Here is a 22,250-nt window from a genome sequence, read left to right as displayed (position 1 = left end):
GTTTTACTACTTCCTCCCATTGATATACATACATGCATACATACATACTTATGTGTATGTGTGTGTATTTATTCTTTTTTTGAGAACCATGGTCCAAGGTTTAATCCTCGAAGAATTTAAAGATATTAAAACTTAAAACAATACCGGTCCTTTTGGGATACAATATTATAAGAAGATGTAATGTAAAAAGGAGCTGCTGACATTAAAAACAAATCTGGAAGATTTATGGTTAAAATTTGGATTTCAGGCAAATTGAGAACCTCAGAGTTAGTACATGGATACTAGGATACAATTACCTAGTAATATTAGTCAGTAAAGCCCATGGTTTAGATATAGAAACACCAATGGACAATTGATCCCATGCTTTAGGTACATAAATACCAATGCGTAATTTTAACTTGGACTTATGGTAAAAATTCCAAGGCACTTTTGTCCCCAAATTAGATTTTAACCCTGAATTTTTCTTTCTTTTTTTTTAACTTTTATTTTATCTTTATTCCTCCCTGGGATTTATTTATTAATTTTCAACATTCATTTCCACAGGATTTTGAGTTGCAAATGTTCTCCCCATCTCTCTGCTACCCCTCACCTCAAGATGACAAGCATACTGAATACCACTTCCTCCAGTCTGCCCTCTATTATATTCCCCCAGCTTCCCTTCCCCCATTCCACCTTATTTTCTTTTAGAGCAAGATGGATTTCTATACCCCTTAGCCTGTGTATCTTATTTCCTGGTTACATGTAAAAACAACTGTTTTAACATTTTTTTAAAAGCTTTTAGTTCCAGATTCTCTCCCTTCCTCTCACTTCACCCACCCCCACTGCAAAGATTCAATATAGGTTATACATGTATAGTTATGTAAAACATTTCCATACTAGTCATATTGTGAAAAACTAAATATATTTCCCTCCATCTTATCTCGTACCACCCATTTATTCTATTTTCTCCTTTGACCCTGTCCTTTTATTTTTTTTCCTGACCCTGTCCCTTTCAAAAGTGTTTGCTTCTGACTACCATCTCCTCCAATCCGCCTTCACTTTTGTCATCCCTTCCTCTTATCTCCTTCCATCTTACTTTCCTGTAGGGTAAGATACCTGATTGAGTGTGTATGTTATTCTTTCCTGAAGCCAAGTCCAATGAGAGTAAGGTTGATTCATTCCCTTTCAGCTCCCTGCTTTCCCCCTTTATTTTAACAGCTTTCTCTTGCCTCTTTTATGTGAGATAATTTATCTTATTCTATTCATCCCTTTCTCCTTCTCCCAATATATTCCTCTCTCACTTCTTAATTTTATTTTTTAGATATCATCCCTTCATATCCAACTCACCCTGTGCCCTCTGTCAAAGTATACATATATACACCCACCTACACACATGTGTGTATACATATATGTATGTGTATATTTATATAAGTGCATATGTATATACATATATATGTATATGTATACACACATATTCCCTTCAACTATCCTAATACTGAGAAAACTCTCATGAGTTATAAATATTGTCTTTCCATGTAGGAATGTAAACAGTTCAATTTTAATAAGTTCCTTATGATTTCTCTTTCCTGTTTACCTTTTCATGCTTCTCTTGCTTCTTGTATCTGAAAGTCAGATTTTCTGTTTAGCTCTGGTCTTTTTATCAAGAATGCTTGAAAGTACTCTATTTCATTGAGTATCCATATTTTCCCATGAAATATTATACTCAATTTTGCTGGGTAGGTGATTCTTATTTTAATACTAGCTCCTTTGACCTCTGCAATATGATATTCCAATCCCTTTGATCCCTTAATGTAAAAGCTGCTAGATATTGTGTTATCCTTAATGTGTTTCCACAATACTCAAATTGTTCCTTCCTGATTGTTTGTAATATTTTTCCCTTGACCTGGGAATTCTAGAATTTGGCTATAATATTCCTAGGAGTTTCTTTGGGGAATCTTTTTCAAGAGGCAACCAGTGAATTCTTTCAATTTCTATTTTACCTTCTGGTTCTAGAATATCAGGGCAGTTTTCCTTGATAATTTCTTGAAGTATGATGTCTAAGCTCTTTTTTTTGATCATGGCTTTCAGGTAGTCCAATAATTTTTAAATTATCTCTCCTGGATCTATTTTCCAGGTTAGTGGTTTTTCCATTGAGGTATTTCACATTGCCTTCTATTTTTTCATTCTTTTGTATTTGTTTTATAATATCTTGATTTCTCATAAAGTCATTAGCTTCCATTTGCTCCAATCTAATTTTGAAGGAATTATTTTCTTCAGTGATCTTTTGAACTTCCTTTTTCATCTGGCCGATTCAGCTTTTTAAGGCATTCTTCACCTCATTGGCTTTTTGGGCCTCCTTTACCATTTGGGTTATTCTATTTTTTTGTTTTGTTTTGTTTTGTTTGTTAAAGCAATTGGGGTTAAGTATCTTGCTCAAGGTTACAGGGCCAGTTATTTCTGGGTGTGGTGCCAAGTATCTGAGCTCAGATTTGATCCCCAGGTCATCCCGACACTGGAGCTAGTGCTCTTACTCGCTGAGCCACCTGTACACCCCATTAGTCTATTTTTTAAGGTGTTATTTTCTTTTTGAAGTATTTTTTTTTGGATCTCCTTCAGCAGGCTGTCGACTCACTTTTCATGATTTTCTTGCATCACTATCACATTTCTTTCTAATTTTTCCTCTATTTCTCTTACTTGATTTTCAAATGCCTTCTTGAACTCCTTCATGGCCTACAGACATTTCTCATTTTTCTTAGAGGCTTTTGATACAGAAGTTCTGACTTTCTTATCTTCTGGTTCTGTTTTGATCATCTTTGTCACCAAGGAACAATTTTATAATCTGTTTGTTCATATTGCCAGCCAATTACTTGACTTTTGAGTCTTTGACACAATAGAATTTTGCTTCCAGAGTGGAAGTGCTGTGTCCAAAATTTCTGGGGATTTGTGCAGTTGTTGTCAAGGCTTCTTCTAAACCCCTGCCTCAGAATTGTGAGGAGGACACCCTCTCCACAGCTGCCACAAGCTGCCACACTAGTGTTCCTCCTTATCCTAGGACCACCACCCAAAACTGTGACCCATATCCAAGCAGGACAGAGGAAGAGAATCCTGCCTTAGCACCAGCAAAGAGATTCTTGCAGTTGCCCTCCTATCAACCACTTGGTCCTTAACACCATCTGTGGGCCTGGGCTTCTGTAAGAAGCCGTTCAGCTGCTACAGTTGCAGTAGCCTCTGCTACCCTAGGAAAGGGACCAGACCAAGCTCTTCTCTCACCTAGGTCCAACAGAGTTTCCCTACTGACGTTTTACTTTCTCTTTGGTGTTTGTGGGTTGAGATATATAGAAACTGCCACAGCTGCCAGTGATTCAGTCCCCTGAGGTCTGCTCTGGTCAGGTCTATGCCATCATCTGTGCCTGTGTGGCCCATATGGTACCGTACTCCGCTCCTAGCCCGGTGTGATAGGCCCTTACTGTTGGCCTATCAGGCTGCCTTCAGAGGGAGATTTGTCCCACTCTGTCGTTTTGTGGGTTCCGCAGCTCTGAAATTTGTTTAGAGTCATTTTACACAGGTATTGGAGGTGGTTGGGGTGTGAGCTCAAGCAAGTTCCTGCTTGTACTCTACTATCTTGGTTGTGTTGCCCCCACCCTGAATTTTTCAGACAAAAAATAGAAAAGGTCTTTATTTAAAAAAAAAAAAGTGTAAAATATCAAACAACTTTAGATGATGCATGTGATCTGACAGAGGCAGATTTTTAAAAGAAATAAACATCTACAAACAATCTGGAACTTGACTTGTCCTTCCAGTGACCAGTCATAGCCTAATCCTCATTCGATCCCAGATTTTCATGAAATAAAACTCCTTTTAAACTCTGTATGAATCCTCTCTTAGGCTCAGATACCTCCTGAGGCTGACACATGGCTCTAGGACTTCAGGCCAACTTTTGAAAAGCTGGTGCATCTTCTCTCTAGCAGCTACCAGGTATTTGAAATTCAGTTCAAGGACTCTTTCAAGCAGCTGAAGCCATTCCCCACAGGCATCAAGTTTCCCTGAGCTCTTGTTCCCTTCCTTGTGATCAGCAGAAAAAACAAAAACAAGAACTCAGAAGAACTATATGGGGACTGCACCAAGGACACAAATCTCTCTGGGATAAATTTTCTTTGGTCAAAAAGAAGGAATCCTTAATTTTCTTCTTTAAAATGACTGAAATTACTTGAGATATTGGAAAGAACACTGAATTTGGAGGCAAAAGCTTTGGATTAAAATCCTTATTTATTTATTTGTTTACTATGCTGGTGTCCTTGGGAAAGTCACTTTATCAATTGAGCCTAGTAATAATAATAATACATTTAGATATTGGTTTGAAAACCTTAAAAGTTTGAAGTGCCATGTAAATATGAGATTGTATTATTATGGAGCTAAACTCAACATTAACATAATATTTTGAGGTGTCCATAAAACTTTACTACACATACTGTATTATCTTATGTGATACCCACAATAACCCTGCCAAGTTGAGGCAAGAGGTATTATCCTAATTTTGGAGATGCAGAAAATGAGACTTGGGGAGTTTAAGTGACTTTTCCTCAATCCAATAGTAACTATAAGAGATAGCATATCAAATGCAGTTTTTTGGACTCCAAGGCCAGTACACTGTAGCATACCTACCTCATAGGGTTGTTGTGAGGCTCAAATGAGCTAACTTATATGAAGCACATTACCATCTTTTCACCACTATATGATTATTATTATTACTACCATCATTATAATTAGAATTTTTATTTATGCAGCTTTGAATTTAAATGTTAAACAAGGTGGGGGTGGGGAAGTTGAGAGTTATGTTCCTTCCAGTTTTATATCCTGTGAATGGGGAACAGAAATACATATAACAGCACTTGAACAAAAGGATAATCTTGCTTAATTAACTGCCTACTTTTATAGAGTTTCCAGTTACAAAGAGAAGCTTCTAACAATTTAAAACCCTTTGCACATCAAATTACAACAGGGTTTTCCTTGCACACAGTTTTAAATAGGTTTTAAGTGATAAGTTTTAAAAAAACAGAGCCAAAATGTTGGAGTAAAGGCAGGGACTCCCCAGAGCTCTTCGCCAAACACCTCCAAATACTCATAAAATTCACTCTAAACAAAATCTAAAGCAGCAGAACCCACAAAAATACAGAATGAGACAAATTTCCGGCCCAAGACAACTTTGGAGGCTAACAGGAAAGGTCTGTTGCCACCATGCTGAGAGAGGAGTGTAGTCCAGCACAGGCTTAGCAAGCTCAGACATTGCCCCAGCAAATCACCCTGGAGCAGGCTTCAGGGTGACTGAATCACTGACAGCTGTGGTGGTTTCTTGACCTCTTTTGACCCTACAAACACTAAAGACAACATAGAAGGTCAGAAAGGAAGGTCTGTCACACCTGGGTTAGGATGGAGTATATTCCTGTGCAGGCCACTCCAGCACAACCCTAACCCCAGAAAATCATGTCCAGCCCTTGGGAGTGATTGAATCAGCAGCAACAGAGGTTGTTTCCAAAACTCTCAGCCCACCAATGGTAAGATGGTAGAACCAACTGGTCAGAAGGAGATTACAATGATCTCTTTGCTAGCATTAAGGCAGGACTCCATTGCTTTGCCCTTACTTGGACCCAAGTCTCAGTCCTGAGTGGTAGTTCCAGGGTGAGGAGAAACACTGGAGCACTTAGCATAGCTGAACTTGCAGCCATAGTGGAGGGGGAACCTTCTCACAATTCTGGGGCATAAAAGTGAGTTTGTAGTCACTCACTGATCAGAGCACAGACAGGAGAGTAGTAAAACCTTTCCTTTAGATCATACCACCTTGGAGGAACTGAAAAATTATAGGTCTTTAGAAGTATTTCTGAAAATAGTTGCATAAAGCCCCTGAAGCTTAGGGTAGTACACCCTCAACTCTGGAAACAGAGCCCTACTTTAACAAACAGTAAAAGTTAAGTAATAGACTGGGAAAATGAATAAGCAATGAGGGGGAAATATGATATAGAAAGTTTCTGTGGTGACCAGGAAGGTCAAAACACATACACAGTAGACAATGAAGTCAAAGTTCCTACAGCCAAACATGAATACTGGTCTCAAGCCATGGAAGAGCTCAAAAAGGACTTTTAAAAACAAGTAAGAGAGGTAGAGGAATAATTTGGAAGAGATATGAGAGTGATGCAAGATAATCATGAAAAACAGGTCAACTGTTTGCTTAAGGAGATAGAAAAAATCCTGAAGATAAAAATACCTTAAAAAACATATTAGGCGATATGGTAAAAGAGCTTCAAAAAGCCAAGAGGTGAAGAATGCCTTAAAAAGCAGAACTGGACAAATGGAAAAGGAGGTCCAAAAGATAATTAAAGAACATAATTTCTTAGAAATTAGAATGAGGCAAGTGGAAGCTGATAACTTTATGGGAAATCAAGAAAGAAATAAAACAAAACCAAAATAATTTTTAAAAAAAGGAAGACAATATAAAATGTCTCAGTGGGAAACAACAGATGTGGAAAGGAGATGCAGGAGACATAATTTAAAAATTATTTAACTACCTGATAGCCATGATTAAAAAAAAGAAAAGAAAGGAAAAAAAAAAACCTAGGCATCTCTTTTCCAGAAATTATTGAGGAAAACTTTCCTGATACTCTAGAACCTGAGGGTAAAATAAAAATGGAAAGAATTCATTTTTCGCCTCCTGAAAGAAATCCCAGAATGAGAACTTCCAGGAATATTATAGCCAAATTTCAGAGTTCCCAGGTCAAGGAGAGAGTATTGCAAGCAGCCAGAAAGAAATAATTCAAGTAAGGCGTAGCCACAATCAGATAACATGAGATTTAGCAGTTTCTAAATTAAAGACTGGGGGGCTTGGAGTATGATATTCTGGAGGGCAAAGGACTTAGGATTACAACCAAGAGTCACCTACCCAGCAAAACTGAGAATAATCCTTCAGGGGAATAAATGGATATTCAATGAGACTGAGGACTTTCAAGCATTCTTGATGAAAATACCAGAGCTGGAGAGAAAATTTGACTTTCAAATGCAGGAGAATAATAAAAAGGAAAACAGGAAAGGGAAATCATAAGGTACTTAGTAAGGTTAAACTGTTTACATTCCTGTGTGGGAAGATGATATTTGTAGTTTATAAGACCTTTCTTATTTTTAGGATAGTTAGAAGGATCATATACATACACACACATACATACATATATATATATATGTGTATATATATATATATATATATATATATATATATACACACAGGGTATAGGTGGGAGTTGAATATGAAGGTATGATATCTAAAAAAAATAAAATTAAGGTGTGAAAGAGAGGAATATATTGGGGAAAAATGAAAAGGAGAAGTAGTATCGGGGTAAATTATCCCCCATAAAAAAAGACAAGAAAAAAGCTTTTACAGTGGAGGGGGAGAAAGAGGGATGGCAATGATGGGGGATTGAATGAGCCTTGCTCTCATCAGAATTGGCTCAAAGAAGGAATAAAATGTACACTCAATTGGGTAAAGAAATCTGTCTTATCACTAAAGGAAATTAGGAGGGGGAAATGGATAAGAGAAGGGTTGTAATAGGGGAATAGAAGGTAGGGCATATTGAGGGAGGTGATAGAAGCAAAACACTTTTGAGGAGAGATAGGGTGAAAGGAGAGAGAATAGAATAGGGTGGAGGGAATAGGGTGGGGATAGGGTGGAGGGAAATATAGTTAGCAATAGTAACTGTGAAAAAATATTGAAGCAAATCTCTCTGATAATGGCTTCATTTCTCAAGCATATAGAGAACTGAGTCAAATTTGTAACAATAAGAGTCATTCTCCAATTGATAAATGATCAAAAGATATGGTCAGTTTTCATGTGAAGCAATCAAATCTATCTAGAGCCATATGAAAAAAAAATACTCTATTGATTAGAGAAATGCAAATTAAAACAATTCTGAGGCACTACCTCATACCTATTAGATTGGATAAGAGGATAGAAAAGGTAAATGACAAATGTTGGAGGGGATATAGGAAAAATGAGACATCAATGCATTGTTGGTGGAGTTGTGAACTTATTCAACCATTCTATAGAGAAATTTGGAACTATGCCTACAGGGCTATAAAGCTATGCATACCCTTTGACTGAGCAATATTACTAATAGGTCTCTATTCCAAAAGAGATTAAAAAAACAAAGGAGGAGGGAGTCTTCCTGATGAGTCTTCTTGCCTTCAGTTATTTCTATGTATCCCATAATAGTTTTCTGAGATCTTTAAAGTTATTTTCTATACACTTGGGCTTAGGGCCATGCTAAGCACTGTAGAAAGTTCAGAATATATATATATATATATATATATATATATATACCTTGCTAATTAAGAGCTTACACCAAAGTTGGGGAGATTAGACATTTTCAATTAGCATCTTGGTGTACAAAAGTAAACAAGAAATATTTTTATAATCACATTTTGTAATGGTGGAATAAGGAGCTGAATTGTCACAAACACAATTAAGAAATACAGTGATATATTAATATATTAAACATTTTACTGGATGTTAAAGAAATTAGAGAAGAAATCAGTTAGATAATATCATGATTTCCCAGATAAATTAAAACTTGATCTAATCCTTAAAAGTTAAGAGTAAATGTATTAATAGAGACAAAATAAGTAGTGAGGAAATATGAGGTTTAGTGAATGATTATAACATGTGTAGGACCAGAAGGAGGTCAGGTTGGTGAGGCAGTGGATAGAATGACAGGCCTAGAGTCAGGAAGACTCATTTTCATGCATTAAAATCTGACCCCAGAGACTTATTAGTTATGTGACCCTGAGTAAATCATCTAACCATATTTGCCTCAGTTTGCTCATCTGTAAAATGAACTGGAAACAGAAATGATGAATCACTCCAATATATTTGCCAAGAAAACTCTAAATAGTATCATAATATGTCAGGTACTACTGAAATTTCTGGGCAATAGTAAAAGGACAGGATCAGGACACTGGACTGAAATATAACTATGACAAGATGGTGGGAGATAAGGCTAAATAAGGTGGGCCAATTTATGAACAACCTTAAAAGCCAGACAACATAGCTCAGTCTTAATGTGGCAGTCCATGATGGGTTATTGACCATTGGAAAGAAATAACAAAACAGTGTTTTAGGAAAATGAGTTTTCCAGTATCTGTGATCAAAATCAAAGTAGTAAGACCATCTTAACAAAGGTATAAGTCAACAGTGTTGTAGAGTGGAAGAGGTACTAAACTTAGAGAATCAGCTGATCAATGTATTAGTTATATTCTTTTAGGTTAGTCATTTAATATCAAAATGTAAGCTACTTAAAACATAAAAAGGAATAATAATACTTAGTTATGGATTTCAAATTAGATGATCTTTGTGAAATAACTTTGAAGTTATAAAATAACATATAAATGTGAGGTCTTTGCATTCAAACCTAGGTAACACAGTGTTTATGGCATAGGTCAGGATAGTATAAATAGGAACACAGGTAAAACAATGATATGTAAGAGATAAGAATCAGGAGGGATCAACCAAGAAGACATGAAAAATGTTAAAACTTGAGGGACAAAGACAATTGAGAAATCAAAGACAACTCTAAGGTTTTCGAAATGAAGAAATTTTTTTTAATAAGGAAGTTTAGATTGGTAATGGATTTGTGAAAATCAAGATAATTTATTTATCACAAGCTAAAATTTAGGTGATGGTAATTATGACATTGGAATTGATTGTGAGACATTGGGACAGTGTCTCCCCAGCATGGTGTGCTCATACCAAAGAAGGTCCTGTGTTCTATGAGTGAAGCAGAATTTCAGTAGCTCAAAAGAAATGTAAGATGCAAAAATTTAGATATCTATGCTCCAAATGTTCTTATGGACTATTTGTGCCTGACTTGTGGTAGAGCGTCTCAAGCTTATATTGGTCTGATCAGCCACAGTCAGATACACTATACCTTGACTCCAAAATAGTGATTGTCATTTTGGTCCTCTTTGAGGCCAGAATGAAGGATAACAACCATGATGTACAACTAACAGTGTAAGGTAAATAAATGTGTTAAATTTGAGTTAGTGTGGGAGACATAAATTTTTGTGTTATCCATATCCAAAGAGATGAAATAGAACCGGTTGGATCCACAAAATAAAATGATTTTTTTTTTAAAAAGGAAATGGTATGTTGAGAGAAGAGTTGAAGGCTAAGGACCAAAGCTTAAGCTTGGAGGACATATAGGATTAGGACTAGAGGGATAAAGAGGAACCAGTAAATGGGGCTTAAGGAGAATAAGTTAGCATTGGGTTGCATTATAGAATCATAAAAACTAAATTAGGAACGAATTCAAAGAAAACAGGTATGGTCAATTAAACTGAATGATATCAAGAGATAAAGGAAGATGAAGAGTAAGAAAAGGCTTTGATTTAGACTAGAAGATTCTCATTTAGATTGGTTGCCTGACTTACTAATTGAAGAAATCAGACCTAGAGATGACCAAAAGAAACAAACAAATAAAAAGCAAAACCACGCACAGGTAAAGAAAACCTATGGGAAAAAAATGGTAGCCTATTCCATAAGATAGAAATTAATCAGTAGGAATAGGATGTCTTTGTTTTCTGTGATTGTGATGAAAACTGTGAATTATAGTCTAATTTTAAGAATTTAAATGACTCAGTGCCCAAATCCTTGAGTGCAGTCTTCAGCCAATACACTCCCTATCCCTGGGGGAAAACTATAGACCTATTGAGCTGACTCTCCAAACCATCTGGAGTGATACTGTGACATTTACTTTTCTTTAATTTGCTCTCAGTGTGCCACTCAACATCCCCTGTTCTCTAAGGACATCCCTGAGTTTTAAATTGGATGTTTTTGTTATTCATTATCAAAGGCTAACATTAAGACAACACAAGAAATAATGTTTCATTTCAAAATAACAGCTGTGTCATTTGCTGCAATCCTTTATTAAAAGTCTTGAAGTCACATTGAGTTTTTAACCTTTTAGAGAATGACACCAGTTTCCATCCTCCTTTCCTGGTTTTAATGAGCAGTTTCCCCTGATTTCTGTGTCAGAGGTATGGTTTTGAGTTTCGGGCTGTTTCAATTAGTGAGATGATCATTACCATGTATAGTCTAACATCTCTAATAAGTCTGATTAAAGGAAGGTCTGACTCAGAGTGAGACTCAGTTATCATTGATTTAAAATATATTGATAATTACTCCAGATTGATAGAACTCAACTGTTTTAGCAACAGATTCCTTTCTTCTTAGAGGCTGCAAGCCACTATTTATCTTCATTTTTAGCTCGTACACTTTCTACACATCATTTTGTGCATCCCCAAGAGCCCAGAAATAAATAATCTCTTCAAGAAAAAAGTGAAGAGGAAACAAATTCAAGTTTGAATCCAGTCATCAAAGCACCTCTGGTTGCAAAGTGTTGCATAGCTGCCCAAGAATTCATTTGGAGCTTGACAACACATCCATGCTGTTCCCACAATTGGAATAATTGGCTGATTTGTATTTCCTGCTGACTTGCAAACATTATTGTCAAGAAATAAAACAAATTAACTGAAATAAGGAACACCAGAAAATTGGGAGGGGGATAGAAAAGGGATGAGGGTGGGTTCTTAGTAAGATTACTTACTGATTGATTAAATTCCACCTTCACCTTAATAAAAAACAACTTTTGATAACTAAGTAAATTAGCCAATAATAGGAAACTAATTTATTTTATTTTAACATATCAAAAGACCTTAAAAGTGAAAAATACTTATTATCTTTTAAAAATGTGCTATTCTCACCATCACAAAAATGGTTCCTTTCTCCATAGGAAAGCAAAAATCATGCTTTATTTGAGAAATTTAACTTTATAAAAGAAAGAAAAAAACCTATTAAACATGAGTGCAGCATGTTGTATTTTATCAAAATAGTTACTCTTAATTGGACTTCGTGTCTTTAAAATTTTCTTCTAGAATATTTTCCAGAACTGAAACAAGTAGGAGTTGTCAAATATATCCAATGTTTTTAAAATGTAAATATTCTGTAAGGGGGTGATTTTTGTATAAGAGATTGAGGATGGAATTAAATAATTATTTTGATATTTTAAACAAATAGTGAATGTTTGCAGAGTGGGATTTGGGTGGCAAGGTAGGAAAATAGCCAACTTCCCAAATAAAACAGATTCTCTGGGATTTCATCTTTGTAAGGTCATGTCTCCCCCATGATATTAGGTTTGTGAAGTTTAGAGTGATGCAAATAAAGTAGCTGTTAGTGTTAGAGGATCACAGATTGAGGAATAGAAGAGACCTGAGAAGCTATTTAATCCCATGCCATCATTTTACAGATAAGAAATCTGAAGTCTTCTCTGAAATTTAGGGAAATGAACTGACTTGTTCAAAATCCGTCAGGCTGTCAAGAGAAGAGTTAGCATTTGAATCAAGATCCACTTATTCCAAAGTAAGCACCTGTCCTCCCTGCATATCTAAAGACATGTAACAATACACAGGCTTCAACCAATTTAGCTTGCGTTTTCAGCTGCTTTTCCTATACCCTGCTCTTAGATGCTCAACATTACCCATTTGGATTATAAACCTGGCCAAATAGGCTATTAAGCCTGGACTAACAAAATAAAATAAAACAAAAATCCTATGCTTCCTATACTGGAGGCAGAGGGGCTGAAGAGAAGGGCTTAGCTGACATTTAGAAGAGTTAATCTACAGTAACATGCATGTTATACATATAATAATATAGGGACAGAATATCTGGCCCAGGTAAAATTGTATAGATGGCATGAGAGAGGTTTTGCACCTTGGTCCATTGGACACAATAGTTTTATCTCTCTTCTGAAACTTTATCCGTGCTTCATATGCAGTGAACTTTTTTTTATCTTTAAGTTAATTGTTGATTCTCAGGAGAAAGAAGAAAACCATGAACTAACTGCCTGGGAGAAAGACAGTATAATTATGAGAGAGTTGATGGCCATAATAATTGAAAAAAATAATCTGCAGTTAAAACAAAGAAACAACATAAAGATCCAAGGAAAAACTTTAAGAATATGACAAATTCTGAAGATATTTTCAAAATATCCCTTCATTTTTCTTTCTCTATGGAAAAAAAAAAAGATTAAATAACAAGATGAATAGAAAGGGAAAAGATGGGGAGCATTTTACTAGGGAAAATGAACCCTAGAAAGGAACTGTGTAACTGCAAAATTTTAGCTTTTTTAACCTATTTCCCTGAGTCTTGTATTTATGATAATGAGTTATATTTGCATGACAGTGACATTTGAATTTTTCAAAGCAGTAACATTCTTTACCACATTTGATTCTTTGAAGTAGGTAGTATGTGTGTATACATATATACTCATATGTGTGTTTTTATGAATACATGCCTACATTCATATATGGAAAGTTGCAGGCACTGATTCAAACATGGTCATGTTGTCTGCAAATAGGAGTATCTGGAGGACTTCAGCAACTCCAGAACATACTCTCTTCCCCCTTGACTCTATGTTGGATCTCTACCTTTACAATACATCTCTGTCATTTATGTTTTAATTGATGTTTATGATCCCATTTGTTGAATAGTGCTATTCTTGTCATTAAATCAATCAAAGAATCTTGGATTCATTTTAGGTTTGGATGTGAAATATGCTGTTTTAAAATACCTGTAAGATTGCATGTGGTTTTCCTGACTCAAATGCTATTTTTTTTTGTTATCAGCAAACAGTATGAACAATGAGATTTTATTTTATCTAAACTTTCAGTTAATTCTCAGTTTCTAATGATGCCACCCCTCCAACTGACCCTGTACAATCCTGCTCAAGTCACCGACTCTCTCTGCCTTACTTTATCCATAAGATGACATTCAACCTAAACAGAACTTCACAAAAGAATTTGGGGCTGGAAAAATATTAACTTTGAGAGGAGTTATGCCCTGGCATAGTGATGCATGCTTGAAGACACTGTTACTAAAGAAGCAAAGGCTTGTGGGTCACTTGAGTTTGAAATTTCTGGATTGCAGAGTGGCTAAAACCTATTATGAATTAGAACTCGTTAAGGCCCCATTGATGCGGTGTATCTTTCAGTGAATGGGGCCAACAGCTTGCCTGAGGAAGGGCAAACTTGCCTATTCTGGAAATGAAGCAGGTCAAAACTTTCATAGCAATCAGCATTGGTTGTAGCTTATTAGTAGCCATTATACTTCTACCCTGGATGAGAGAAGGAGGAAGAGGAAGAGGAGGAGGAGGAGGGGAAGGTTGGGGAAAAAAAGGTGGGGGAGGAGAGGTGAGGAGAAGAGAGAAGGGAAGGAAATGGAGTTTCTATGACTGAAAAAATTCATCTTTTTGAGGCCAACTTGGAGACCAGCCTTTCTCAGTTGATAGTAATTATTCTGGTTTTCTGAAGACACAATTTCTGACACTGGGAACATATGTGAGGATTTTCCATTATGAGACATACTAGAAGTTTTGCCCTGATGTTATGCCTTTTTTGTTAAATTAAATTTTGTTGATTTTTAGTTTGCATCCTTCATTTCCAGAAGATTTTGAGTTACAAATTTTCTCCCTGTCTTTCCCCTACCCACCACCCCCAAACAGCAACCCCACTGTATACCCCCTCCCCACTTTGCTCTCTCCTATATACTCATCCATCCCCACTCTGACTTTCTGGTAGGGCAAGATGGAGCTCCATACCCCATTGCCTGTATATCTTATTTCCCAGTTGCATGTAAATAATAATAATAATAATACTTTTTTTAAACATTTGATTTTAAAACTTTGAATTCCAGATTCTTTTCCTTCCTCATTACCCACCCTGCAATTCAGTATAGGTTGCACATGTGTAGTTATGCAAAACATTTAAATTGTGGATATATTGTGACTGAGTATATTTCCCTCCATCCTATCCTGCTCCCACTTGTTCTATTCTCTACTTTCACCCTATCCCTTTTCAAAAGTGTGGGCTTCTAACTACCCTCCCCCTCAACCTGCCCCATAATTCCCCCTCTCATCCCCTTCCCCCCCTACTCTCCTGTAGGGCAAGATACCCAATTTAGTGTGTATGTCATTCCCTACCTAAGCCAAATTCAATGAGAGTAAAGTTGACCTGTTCCCTTTTGCCTTCCTGTTCTTCCCCTCCATTGTAACAGTTATTCCTTGCCTCTTCTATATGAAATAATTTACCCCATTCTGTCTCTCCCCATCTCCTCTCATTATATTCCTCTCAGTTTCACCTTTTCAATATCATCCCTTCCTATTCAATGGGTCCTGTGCCCTGTGTCTATGTATACATGTACACATATATACACATGCTCACCTATGTATTCATACACACATACCCTCCTATATAGACAAAAATGTATGTATAAACATACATACATACATACATACATATGTGTGTATATGTGTATATATATATATACACATTTATATTACCTTCAACTATCCTCATACTTAGAAAAGTTTGCTAAGTTACAATTATTGCTTTTTTATGTAGTCATGCAAATAGTTCAACTTTGATAAGTTCCTTATGAATTCTTTTCCCTGTTTACTTTCTCATGCTTCTCTGGCTTCTTGTATCTGAAAGTCAAATTTTCTATTAAACTCTTGTCTTTTCATTAAGATTGCTTGAAAGTCCTCTATTTCATTGAATGACCATATTTTTCCCTGAAACATGATACTCAGTTTTGCTGGGTAGGTGATTCTTGGTTTTAATCCTAGCTCCTTTGAACTCTAGAATATCATATTCCAAGCCCTGTGATCCCTTAATGTAGAAGCTGCAATATCCTATGTTATCCTGATTGTGTTTCCACAATATTCAAATTGTATCCTCTTGGTTGCTTATAATATTTTCTTCTTGATCTGGGAACTCTGGAACCTGTCTATAATATTCCTAGGAGTGATTTTTTGGGGGTGGGATCTTTTTCAAGAGGTGATGAGTAAATTCTTTCAATTTCTATTTTGCCCTCTGTTTCTAAAGTGTCAGGGCAATTTTCCTCGAGAATTTCTTGAAGGATAATTTCTAGGTTCTTCTTTTTTTTTTGGATCATAACTTTCACATAGTCCAATAATTTTTAAATTATCTCTCCTGGATCTATTTTCCAGGTCATTGGTTTGTCCAATGAGATATTTCACATTGCCTTCTATTTATTCATTTGTTTGGATCTGTTTAATAGTATCTTGATTTCTCATAAAGTCATTAGCTTCCATTTCCTCCAATCTAATTTTGAAGGAATTCTCTTCAGTGAGCTTTTGAAATTCTTGTTCCATCTGATGAATTTGGCTTTTTAAGCCATTTTCCTCCTCATTGGCTTTTTGGGCCTCTTTTTCCATTTTAAGTTTATATGTTTTTTAAGGTGTTATTTTCTTCAGTCATGTTGTTGACTCTCTTTTCATTATTTTCTTGCATCATTCTCATTTCTCTTCCCAATTTTTATTCTGCTTCTCTTATTTGATTTTCAAAATCCTTCTTGAGCTCCTCAGTGGCCTGTAACCAATTTATATTTTTCTTGGAAGCTTTTGGTGCAGGAGTTCTGACTTAATTGTCTTCCCCCCATTCCATGCTTTGATCTTTTTTGTCCCCAAAACAGGAATCTAAAGTTGAATTGCAAGCTTTACCTCTTTTACTTTCTCATGTTGCCACTCAATTACTTGACTTTTGAGCTCTTTGCCACAGTTGAACTCTGCTTCCAGAGGAGAGAGCTTTGTCCAAAGTTATGGGGTTTTTTCAGCTGCTTGAGCTTTTAGGAGGGTACTGTCTCTACAGCCCCCATGAGTTCTGGCTCACTGGTCCCACATTTCAGGCCCAACACCCAAGACCATGATCCAAATCCAGGGAGTTTAAAATAAGAGCTATTACTCTCTGTAGGGTCTCTTGGCCCTGCTGCAAACTGTAGGCAGGGAGCTCTGAAGCAGTCACATGGAGGCAGCTGCACAGCTGCCCCACATCTGCCCCTTCTTGCTCCAGGGATAGAGGCTGGACCGCATTTCATTCTCCCCAGTTACAACGGAGTTCTATACTGACCTTTTGCTTTGTCTTTGGTATTTATGGGTTGATATTTCTGGAAACTGCCACAGCTGCTGGTAATCCACTCTCCCAAAGTCTGCTTGTAATAGTAATGGAATTTAAAGATTCCCCTGTATTGGCTTGGTTTTCAGATTGATTGTGTTAAAAACCAGAGCTTGTGAATCCCACTTGTGGAATGGACTCGTTGACATGAAAAGAGAGGGATGAACTGGGGGGAGCTGGTGACATGAATTTAGAGAGGCACAAGCAGAGAGAAAGGCAGAATAATTTTTTTGGAAGCAGCATTGTGGAGGCAGAGAGATGAGCCAGAGAGGATTGCTGAGGGTCAGTTCGAACTGCCCAGGACTTTTGGGAGCTGCCACCCAGAGCTGCCAAGGACTGAGGAGACATGGCTGTTATGCTGGTACTTTGTCTGTCTGTTTTGATGTTGTTTTGCAAGATTCGTCTACTGGTGAAGTATAGTACTGTTGTTGCAGAGGTCCTGGAACCTTGTGGTTGGTTCAGGGGTCCAGAGACTGTTCTGCAGACAGAGAGTGAATTGTGTCCACTGAAGAAGGCCAGTGCTGTTGTTGCAGAGTTCCTGGAACCTTGCTGTTGGTTCAGAGGTCCTAAGACTGTTCTGCAGACACTGGTGAAGGACAGTCCTGTTGTTGCAGAGGGCTTGGAACCTTGCTGTTGGTTCAGAAGCCCTGAAGAAGGATTTTCTTGTTGTATGTTTCAGAAATCATGGAAGAGGATTTTGCTAATGTTTTAAGGGGTCCTAGCACTGTTCTGCAGACAGAGAATGAATTAATGAGGATACAGGCAATAAATCTTGTGGCCTTGCTATGCTTTGTCTCCCCAGGTACAAAGATTGCTGAGAACTTGCCTTGGGTCAAGATGAAGAAAGGACCTCTCTTTGGATGTTAAATACTGTGCTTAACCTTGTTGTAACTCTGGGGTAGATGGCCTTGTCAGTTGTGATCCAAGGGTGGGAAACTTTTGACTTTTTTGTGCTCTGTGACTGACCAAATGAATGTACTTTGTTTATGATTAGAAACTAATCTCCATTTGAGAAGAGGGGCTTTGTGATTGACTAAATGATTGTACTGCCTAGGGGTGGAGTAGTACTTAGAAGAGGGACTTTGTAATTGACTAAATGAATGTATTATCCAGTGGTAGAGTAGTACTTGGTTGAATTACATTTGATGAATGCTGTAATTTGAATTATAATGTATTTTAATTTTCTCTATTCTTAATTTGTCACTGAATAAAATGGAGAGAAGCTATGCTGGTATTTTGAACCTTGGGAAGTTGCCTTTGCTTGGCATAACACTGCTCTAGCCTATGCTGTTAGGGCTTCCCTGGGGCTAAAACCACTAGCTCAAGATGGGTAGGGCTTGGCTCCTAGCCTGTTTGTGATGAACCCTTCCTGTCCATCTTCCAGGCTGCCTTCAGCTGGAGATTTGTTTCTCTCTGTCACTTTGTGGGTTCTATAGCTCTAAAATTTGACCAGAGTTATATTTTATAGATATTTGAGGTGGTTATTGGGGGAGTTCACAGAGTTTTCCTGCTTCTATGCTGCCATCTTTGTTCCACCCCTCCCCCCCCCACACACAGCACCCGATGTTATGCCTTTTAAGAACCCAAAGTTACCGCCCCTATTTTATGATGAGGAATTGAAGTAAGTCTTAAATGGAGCCTCTAATCCTGACTTTGTGAGAGAGAGAATATTGCTCAGTCTGTCCTGTACTGTGAATAGTCAGAGTGGTTCATTGCTATTCTCAAGATAGGTGAAGATCCAAATGAAGGCTAAGGTATGTTTGATTCCACTATGAAGCATTTATGGGAAGAAATGGAGAGGATTTACTTAGTGTGAAAAGGAATAAATGATTAATGATTTACAGAATGTCCACATGGATGAGCTATGGTCCTAGCCATCTATGTTTCAGGGTGTGAAATCTTTCCATAAAGATGTTTGCTTTAGAATTTACTTTTTGAACTTTTTGTATTAGACATTCCAGTATTTCTCAGGTAAGGCTATTTTTTTCCTCCTTATACAAGATTGGTGTCTACAATGCAACATTCTTTTCCAGTAGATAATTCTTGTTTACCTGTTGTCTGTTGCCATTTGTTGGGTAAGAGAATGCTAATGCAATAGAATGTGAATGAATGCTTTATTTATGGACAAATACTTTATGGTCAGGGGGTAGTTGGAATGATGATGTATGAATAAAATATTTATCAGTCTCATAGAACAATTTCTGTTGTCTCATGTTTAGGAAGCAATTCTAGCAAGTGAAAAATTAAGGTATGATTTCTTATTCTAATTCCTGTTTCTTTGATTCTCAAGCCTCCCTCCCTCTCTTTTCTTCCTTCCTTCCTTGCAAATGTTTCCCTCTTGTCCTCTCTCTTCTCCTCCCCTGTCTCTTCCTCCCCCTTTCTCCTTCCCCTTCCCTTTCCTTTCCTCCCCCTGCCCTCTTTCTCTACCTTTTTGCATTTCATTTCTCTGTGAATAATGTGAAATAAGGATGCAGCATAAATCGAGGAGGATTATGCAGGGACATGAATGCTGACCTAAGAATCCTATATTATTGCCTTATGACTTTGTTGATTGACTTGTTGACTATAGTGAGTTAGTGAAGCATTTTGAGTAGGGGAGTCACATGGTCAAATCTTAGCATTAGAAAAATTATTTTGATAGATGCATGAAGGATACATTGATAGTGATGAGAAACTAACAGATAGCAGACCAATTAATAGGCTATCATAATAGTCAAAGAGAAGGATGATAAAGGGCTGAAATAAGGTGGTGCAATATTGAAGAGGAAGAGCTTGCTGAAGAAGCATTAATGACATTTGATAGCTGAATAGATGTGAAAGGTGAAGGAGAGGGATGAATCCAAAACAACTCTCATGTTGTGAGCCTGGACAAATGAGGGATGATCATAACAGTGACAGAAATAGAGGAGCTAAGACAAGGGAAAAGATTTTTTTAGGAAGGTGTGATTTCAGTTTTGGGAATGCTGAGGAACTATTTTTTAGGACTGAGATGTGGGAAAAATTTAATTGTGATCTAATACTATGAACAAATCATAGTAAATGCTATGGGTGGTGATGAAATAGAGGTATCTATTCTGACTGGGCTGTTATGCAAGAGATTTTACAGGAGAGAGGCTTGAGTTGAAAACTGGCAGTTAAAATGCTATCCAGACATCTGGACCATTGATACCTTGGAGGTAGAGAATATATACTTCAGATGAAACCATATATATACATATATATATAATAAAAGATAAAATTATAATTTGTTATTTGATGATTAATGTTGTGAGTACAATTAAAAAAAATTTTGAACCATCATTTTATTTTATTTATTCTTTCATACCATTACATAAATGTTACTTTTTATCAGTCAAACTTAATGATATTTACATAGGCATTTTGATAGTATTTTCAGAAGAAATTTCATTTGATAATGTTTGCTGAAGCTTAGATCTCTGATGTGAACTAAGGACTCATTGGAGTGAGGCATGCTTCAATAAGTCAATGAGTCATTCTACAAACACTTATTAAAAACTTGCTAGGTGTTAAGTATTGTTCTTGTCTTGCAGGATATCAAGACAAAAGTGAGACAATATCTGACCTCAGGAAACTTATATTCTACCAGAGAAAATAGTATGTACACATAAAATATAAACAAAGTATATGCAACATAAATATAGGTAATTTAGGTCTAGGTGATTACATTTAATGTCTCATTAACAAAACATCATTATCAGTAGAATGCTACCTTTTTAAAAAAAATGGTCAGAAGATATTTTGAATCAAACTATTGAATTGAAAATTAGAATCACACAGAAAACAACTGAAAAACAAATGGCAAATGTGAGTGGGCAGCAACATATAACCAATGAGGAATATTGAATATTCCTTCAAAAAGCAATAGGAGTAAAAGATGTTATCAGGGAAATGTATGTTCAGCAGACAGGGTGGATTGATTGCATGTTAAAGTAAGGGATGTAATGTAGAAAGCTAGAAGGATTCACTGGTATCCTCAGTCATTCAGTAAACATTTATTAAGCACCTAGTATGCTGGGCACTGTCCTAAGCTCTATGTAAATATGTCGGGAGAAAGTTAAAAAAAAAGCTCCCAGAGGAGATCTCCATGATGGATTTATGGTAGGACATGAACAAGGACTATGTGGGAATCATAGATAGAATATAATACATGCATCAGAGGAACCATCCAAATTGATGAGCTCTTTAATACATTTAAGTTGGACTAATTTTGGGGGGATAATTAGGGAATAAGAACTGAGCTATCAGTAGAGGTACAATGCATCATGGATTGATTCTTGTTTTTTTGTGCTTTTTAATATTTTTCTTCATGATTTCAATAAAGGAACAGGTGACACACTTCTTAGATGTACAGACAATAAGATGTTTTTGGCAACGTATATACTGAATGAGAATATCAGGATCAAAAAACTTCCCACAGACTTAAACTTTGGAAAATTTTTCTAAGATGAAATTTATTAAGGTTAAGTCTTGTATTTGGGTTAAAATCATTTTTAGAAATAGAAAAGGGGGGAGTAGCTGGATACCAATTTACCTGTGAAAAAATGGGTATTTTTATAGCCTCAATATGAGTCATGGATAATAAGATTTTGTTATGAGGGACCTCAGACGCCATTCATGTCAACGCATACCTGAATGAGAATGTTCTTCCCAAGTTATTTCTACCTACAGTAAGAAAGGCAATCATTTTCTGAACAAGAATTATGTGATAAGGCAGCCAAAAACTAATGAAAACCTAAGTGAAGACAAGTCTAGGACTAGGGTGGTGAATTCATTTTACTCTGCTGTGCCACATCACTTCTAGAGTATTATAACCAGTTCTGAAGAGCACATTTTAGGAAGCATTGATAAACTAGAGTTTCTAAAAATGGCAGTGAGGCTGGTGAAGGGTTTTCAAGTCATGTCATATGAGGAACAGTTGAAGGAATTTGAAATGTTTGCTTGAAAAAGAGAGGTGCAATTGGAGGTGAGTTCCAATTTTGAAGAATTTTCATTTTGAAGTGGTGATTACTTATTCTCCTTAGCTCTAGAGGGTGGCTCTAAGAAAAATGGCTCTCAAGTCTCAAAGAGACAGATTAAGACTTGTAAGGGAAAACAACAACACCCATTTAGTAATGGGAAATATTCCAAAGTAAACTGGGCTAGCTTGAGAGGGTAATAGGATTCCAGGAGAAAATTCCAGAAGAGGACAA

This window comes from Petaurus breviceps, unplaced genomic scaffold (genome assembly GCF_028583685.1).
Source record: "Petaurus breviceps papuanus isolate PSGF00001 unplaced genomic scaffold, PetGlider_PUasm1.0 140, whole genome shotgun sequence".
NCBI classification, from domain to species: Eukaryota; Metazoa; Chordata; class Mammalia; order Diprotodontia; family Petauridae; genus Petaurus; species Petaurus breviceps.
The sequence above is the reverse complement of the archived record's forward strand: the minus strand, read 5'-3'. Positions refer to the sequence as shown.